Raw genomic sequence first — 6,510 nt, 5'->3', positions numbered from 1 at the left:
AAGCGTGATTCAGTAGCCTGAATACTTGAAGATATTTTTGGGGCTCGGGTTGGTGTGGTAACTAGAGCGTTGGCATCCCCCCCACTCGGCCCGGGTTCAAATCCCTGCAGCAGTTGAGGGTTTCAGAGGCTAACCAATCACTGCTTAAGTGCTTTGTGGAGAGCACTTCCAGTACAACAATCCGTCCGTTGGATGGAACGTTAATCCGTGGTCTCCTTGGCGCAATTCGCAAAGAGCGGGATAATGACGATGACGGGATTTTCTCCACCCTTCATTCCCTGTGACGCAAACGACAAAAGCTGTCGCTTGCCTCACTTCCCACAGACTTATCAAGGACTCCGTTGGCAGAAGGGCATAGATGAAACTTAAATAATATAATTAATGCCAATTGAACCCTTAAAATCACTGCATGTACTGGATTAGACCTTTAAAAAAAATGCGTTTAGGGAATAAGTGCGATGATTTCTATCAATTATATACACTATCATAGTTCCAGAGGTATTGATAGAGAGAGGCACTTATTTAAAATGTTCCATTGCAGTGATACTTAATCAATAAGTCTTACCCCACTCATAGAAATACCCTTCACTGCCTAGGAGCTTGCTGAGAATGTTTGCTATCTCCTTTATAATTTCAACAACGATAATGTGCACTTTATTGTGTCATTGCTGTCAACGTGCTGATGTAGATCGTTACTAAACACGTCAATGTTTACTCCATCTCGCAGGCGAACAGACCAAGCCCACACACGGAATACAAGATATACCTTATTTTGCACAGATATTATTAGTCACATCGCTTATCCCTCCGTTAATCGCGTCACATTTTGGAACGCAATCTGTCATGAAGCTCCCTTTTGGGATGGTTAAAGAAAATGCATGCAAGTAGAAATAAATGTTTTAACTACGAAAACTCAATCATAGAATATTTAATTTCATGTATGAGTAATAAATTTATGCGTAAAAATGATGGAGATATTTGTATTTTAAAAAGACTGAATACTACTTATTTTGACGCTCATAACAGTTTTAATTGCATCGAAATTTAATGAACATGTTTGAATATAAAAATAACCGTTGAAATAACTTTTACATTCTTTAAATAGCAGTTTGTATAATCATAAACATATTTAAAAAATTTGCCATTAAGATCGCGAAGGTATATAGCATATAGGTTATATCGCATATAACGTACTGTAGACTAAGTTGTGGCGTGGTGTCTACCAGACTCCAAACGCAAAGAAATATCAATATTTTTTCCAGAAATTTGACAAAACATATAACCACATTGGTGACTAATTCAGAAACATAAAATAATAAAATACAAGGGAGGTGAGTTTCCTAACTTTGAAAATACGAAGTGGGTAAAGGAAAGAAAATAGCTTGGCGTCTAGTAGACAGAGGGTTAATGCACGCCAATATATCATGCGGCGCTTTCGAGTCACACTGAGTTGGACGTGAGCGTAAGCGTGCTTACCATCCGGCCATCTACCGATTCGATCGATGGATTTTTCTTCCTCATAGGATAATCCACAACGATTGGTAGAATATTAATTGCGTTTCGCTTGGTTTCGCTGTTAGTAGGGCCCGCCCGCCTTTGTGACGGTGCGGGATTCCTCGTCCCTTCCCTTCCTTCCCTAACCCCTCCCGGGAGGCGTCGTCGGGCTCTCATCGCGGCGGCGTCTCTTTCCTTGCTCCTTCCCGTTTCATTTTGCGGTCAGTTTATATTTACTAGTGTTATTTAAATTTTCTTAAATTGTTACTCTTGCAGCAAATGTCAGTTCATCAATGTATAGGTACCTTTCATTTAGCAATGCCTATAGAACTTTTAAAGGAACTTCTACGGTTATTTTTAGGGTTTTCAGCAAAAGGGTATTATATCATAGACCAACAAATACTTTAAAGGGAATGAAATTCCACCGCTCCTAGCATACTTCTAGGTATTTACGATTTATGATTTTAACATATTTTAGATCCATGATCCATGATGATATAAGTGTGGGTTCCTGATAACACAGTCTAACGTGAAATCTCACGGTTTCTCTCATCTCAAAAGCTTCTGCCACATGCAAAGAAAATCCATATTGGTATGTATCCTGAATAAACGATTTTCACTGACAGAAATTAGATGTACGTATGTACCCGACAACCAGAAGTACTTGGAAGACTAGTACCGAACAGAGGTTTTCATTCGGAGGGGTATCGCTGGAGGAGTGTAGCTTATAAAATCCCGACATTGCGGGGGGTTTAAACCTCTTGGCCCCTTTCTCTGACTAATTTCTAAAAACTAGAGATTTATGGAGACATTCCATGGAATTCAATTCTATAAACTTTGAGAGATACACGTTCTTGCCATTCTCACTTAGCCCTGGCCCGCAGAGACTGGATCACGTGATTGGCAAGGATTCTCGCATTCCAGAATTATATCATTGCGCACAACATATTTATTTTTTTAATGTTCTCTTGGTAATATTTAAATATGAACTCTCAAGGTTAAGTTAATTCATAAACAAACATATTTCCTGACGCCTTGGAAGTTTGTTTTCCATTTTTATCGCTTATAATGATAAGGATAAGAGTGACAATAAGTAAAAATGTGGCCAAGTATTGAATGTTAATTTTTAAGTGTAAAAATAGCCAATTAGGCATTTTAACAAAAGGGTTAAAAATGAAAAATAAGAAAATTGATGTTACGTACCAATGTGGTTTATATGTGTATTTCGCGGTGGCGAACACAAATAACTGTAATAAAGGAGTTCACATTGATGGTTTCAGAAAAATATATTGTAATACTATAAATCAAAATTGATTTAAAAAATATAAAATATATAAATATTATCATACGATCATTTTTTCCTTCCCTCGGAGTGATAGCTCCAGCGTTAGCTCTTCAGAGACCATAAGAGTGATTGATAGAACAACCATTTTCTGAATCTTTCCCACCGTCTCTTTTTCAATCGCATTTCCAATCGTCACCTTCCGTATTTACAACTTCCGTATTTAAGTCAAAAGCCGTACGTGGCGTTGCAATCGTTGTTAGCGGCGGCCGTGCACTCTGATTGGATGAAAGACGGTACACACCAGCGATTATTTCAGCGATGGAAAACGGGATGGGATTTCTATCCTCGGAGGCATCGCGGAAAATGACTGTGTGAAACTATTATATTTCAACCAGGAATGGCAATCGAAACCAAACGAAAGTCGAACCAATAAAATTTCAATAGTTTCTTTCCCGGAAGTGAAATGTAGAAACGAAACATAATTAAACTCGGGGTCGAAACGAAATCGGAGTCAAAACTACTTCGGATCGAAACTAAACTAAACTTCTGTGACGAAACGAAACACAGATTATGTTTTCGCACCGGAGGGACCACGTGCCTTCACTTCCGAACAGTTTAGTTTGAACATACACGCCGAGTTCGAAGTATTGGTTGAATGTAGTAAAGGTTTGGCCTACTGCAATTAGATGCATGGGGCACTCATATTTTTTTCCACAAACAGGAGAAACGCAAGCTGGCCATCCGATTTTTAAGATCAATGTTTAACTTCTCTATATTCTGTCATGAAATGGGTCGAAACTATTCCCTCTTATCCCCCTCCACTCAACTTCTGGGATAGAAACTTAACCATGAGCAGCGGAGTTTAGATTAATTTAGTTTCGTTCCTGGAAGTAAAGTTCCGTCCCGGATCGAAACTTAACTCCTTGGTGATTTTAATTTCGTGCGGGAGCGAAACTAAACTTGGGCATCATACTTTAATTACCCTCCGGGTCGAAGCTAAATATTTTCGTTTCGCTTCACTTGCCATCCCAGATTTCAACATCACTGGAGCAATCGCTCGGAAGGGGCGGAAAAAGTGATCATGCGTTTCGAGCCTACTTGTACACCCAATCCCTGAGCGTAATCCCACACGAAGCGGACACATGATGTTATATTTCCATCCTGAAGAGAATTCTGAGGAAAAGCTTTATTGGTTAATCATTGCAGTGAATTCTTCTCCCTATTCCAATCCTGTTAGGCTTCTGTGTCTGCCGACTTTTCGAAGGAATATTTCTTGATCACATGAAGCAGGAAACCAAAAACTTGTTATATAGCACGATATTTTGTTTTATAACACAATGTTGCATGAAATATGTCATACGGATTTGAAACCTTTTTGTAAAACATGTTATGTGTAACTTGTTTTAACTTTTTTTTGTAAAACATGTATGTAACTTGTTTTATATAACATATTACACAGTGTAAACGCACCTTAATGGCCAATATTGTTTATCTTGTGCTTTTGTTTTTCCTGAATGCGAACTGGTCCTCATTCAGGTTATCCTCTGCTGTTCTATTCTATTCTATATACTCAATCGTCGCAACCCTCCGATCGAAGCGCCTCTGTCACTGAACTGACTAACTATAACTCGCGCAAATAAAAGGCGTTCCGCTAATTTAATGTAGATGATTCTGAAAATGAGTTGGAATTCTAACACCGGTCGCCACAGTTTTTGCAGCATGCATAGAAATGCTATTTCTACAGTGCAATTTCATTAAAAAAACAAATTCAAACCCAAAATTTTGCCACCACGTCACAGTTTTGTGCAAATTCAACCAGTAATATCGCTGCGTAGACATGAAAACACGAAATCCAAGCGTGAATCTAGAACACTGTCTAATATTTTCCAAGTATTTGTACAGTAATAATTTTTATTTTAATATGGTAAATATCCTCAGAACACTTCAATCACGAAATGAAACGCAGATGGCCGAAAAGGGAATCATTTTTACTCACAAATTAGTTCGATATTCTGAATTTTAAGAAGCACAGCAATGTGTTCAGCGAACTGTTAACAAATTCTCATTCCTCAACTGCACAGTTCATCATTTTTAATTATTATCGGCTAAGTATTAATATAATATAAATATATTATATAAATAATATAATATAATTCCGTCCGTCTTCCTCAAAATGGCCCGTGTTATATATACCCAGCCAGAGGCCAGCTGCCGGTGTGTATAATGTATACACCACCTCTTCAGCGGCGATGAACGTGAGCAGAGTGCTCACGCGGGAAAATAATGACAACTCTTGTCTATAGGGACCAGTGTAACCTTTCCAGTGTTAATTGAAGGAGGGTAAGTAGATACCCACATCCACGTATTTTCTGCTGAGCTCCCTTCAGCGTATCTCGTGGGATTCAACCTGGATAACATATCTCCACGTATTTCTATACACTTTGGGCAAACCGCGGAAAATAAGATAGTCAGGAGAATTGCGGGAACCAGTGCGGTAGCAAAGGGGGTGATTTGGGGGATAAACCCCCCCCCCCAGAGCTCAGAAGTTTTTTTTTCATTTTACTTAATTGGATTAATATTACTTACAGAATAGTGTAAATATCAATAAAATATCCCTCCGAAAGCCGTAAAACTCACCATTTTGAACCATTTAACTGAAAAATTTCCTAGTGGAGGGCCCCCGCACCTCCCGCTTACCCTGGCGGGTATTCCACACCCCCAACACCCCAGTACTAGTTGTGCCTAAAACACCTCCTAGCCTTAATTCCTAGCTGCGCCCCTGGCGGGAGCACGGTGGTTAATTCGAAACAAAGATATCAGGAAGGATCTAAAAATTATACCCATCCTTACTGATCTAAGGCTGCTATTCTGGATGGAATAGCATTATGCTATTCGCCGATATTGCAACCGAAGTTGCAATAATATAGCGTATTACAACCCAGATGCTATACGGTATTCAGAACGGTTGCAATTCGTGTTTTTACTACACCGGAAGACGTAATTCTCAAAATAGCATAGCCCCGTTGCATTTCACAATTCTGAACGGCGAAATGCAACCGGTAGGGTTGCAATACACGGTCTTCGAGGCCGAGCTATTCGGTACTGCAACCCAGAAAACGTGCGCATTGCGATGTCGAATTGTTTTTCACTAGTTAAAGTAACGTAATCAAGTATTGAAAAATGGAATAATAGCAAAAAAAAATGATATCAGCTTTATTTTTATTAAATAATCGTAGCATAAGTGATGAATATTTAACTAGTTAAGTGAATTGGGTAGAAATTAACATTCGAGCTTAATATATGAAGCACAAGCTTGCTTCATCGACAGTACGAAAACAATAACAATTGATGCAAAGAATTACTACGATTAGCCCAAATTTTCCGTGTTTTATACATATTTACAATTCATAATTTTATTTCTCACTTGACTTGCGACTAAAAAAAAATTTCCGAACAAATATGATTCACCACAAACGTTTAATTGAATATCCATGTACATCATTAATGCAATATATATTTTGTGGAATTCAATACAAATTGTTTCCTCTATGGGCAACTAAGTTATTCACACAATTAAGTTTCAGTATATCGGCACAGTTCAGGGTCTGTCAAAAATTTCAGTGAGCATATTAAAATCAAGAGGAAAAAGGAAGATACATGAAGAAGAGCGGAAACCGGTGGCCAACGCATACCTGCCGTACGTCTCTACGGCATCCGGCAAGATTTCGCGC

This window comes from Ischnura elegans, chromosome 9 (assembly GCF_921293095.1).
Source record: "Ischnura elegans chromosome 9, ioIscEleg1.1, whole genome shotgun sequence".
Classification (NCBI taxonomy): domain Eukaryota; kingdom Metazoa; phylum Arthropoda; class Insecta; order Odonata; family Coenagrionidae; genus Ischnura; species Ischnura elegans.
The sequence above is the reverse complement of the archived record's forward strand: the minus strand, read 5'-3'. Positions refer to the sequence as shown.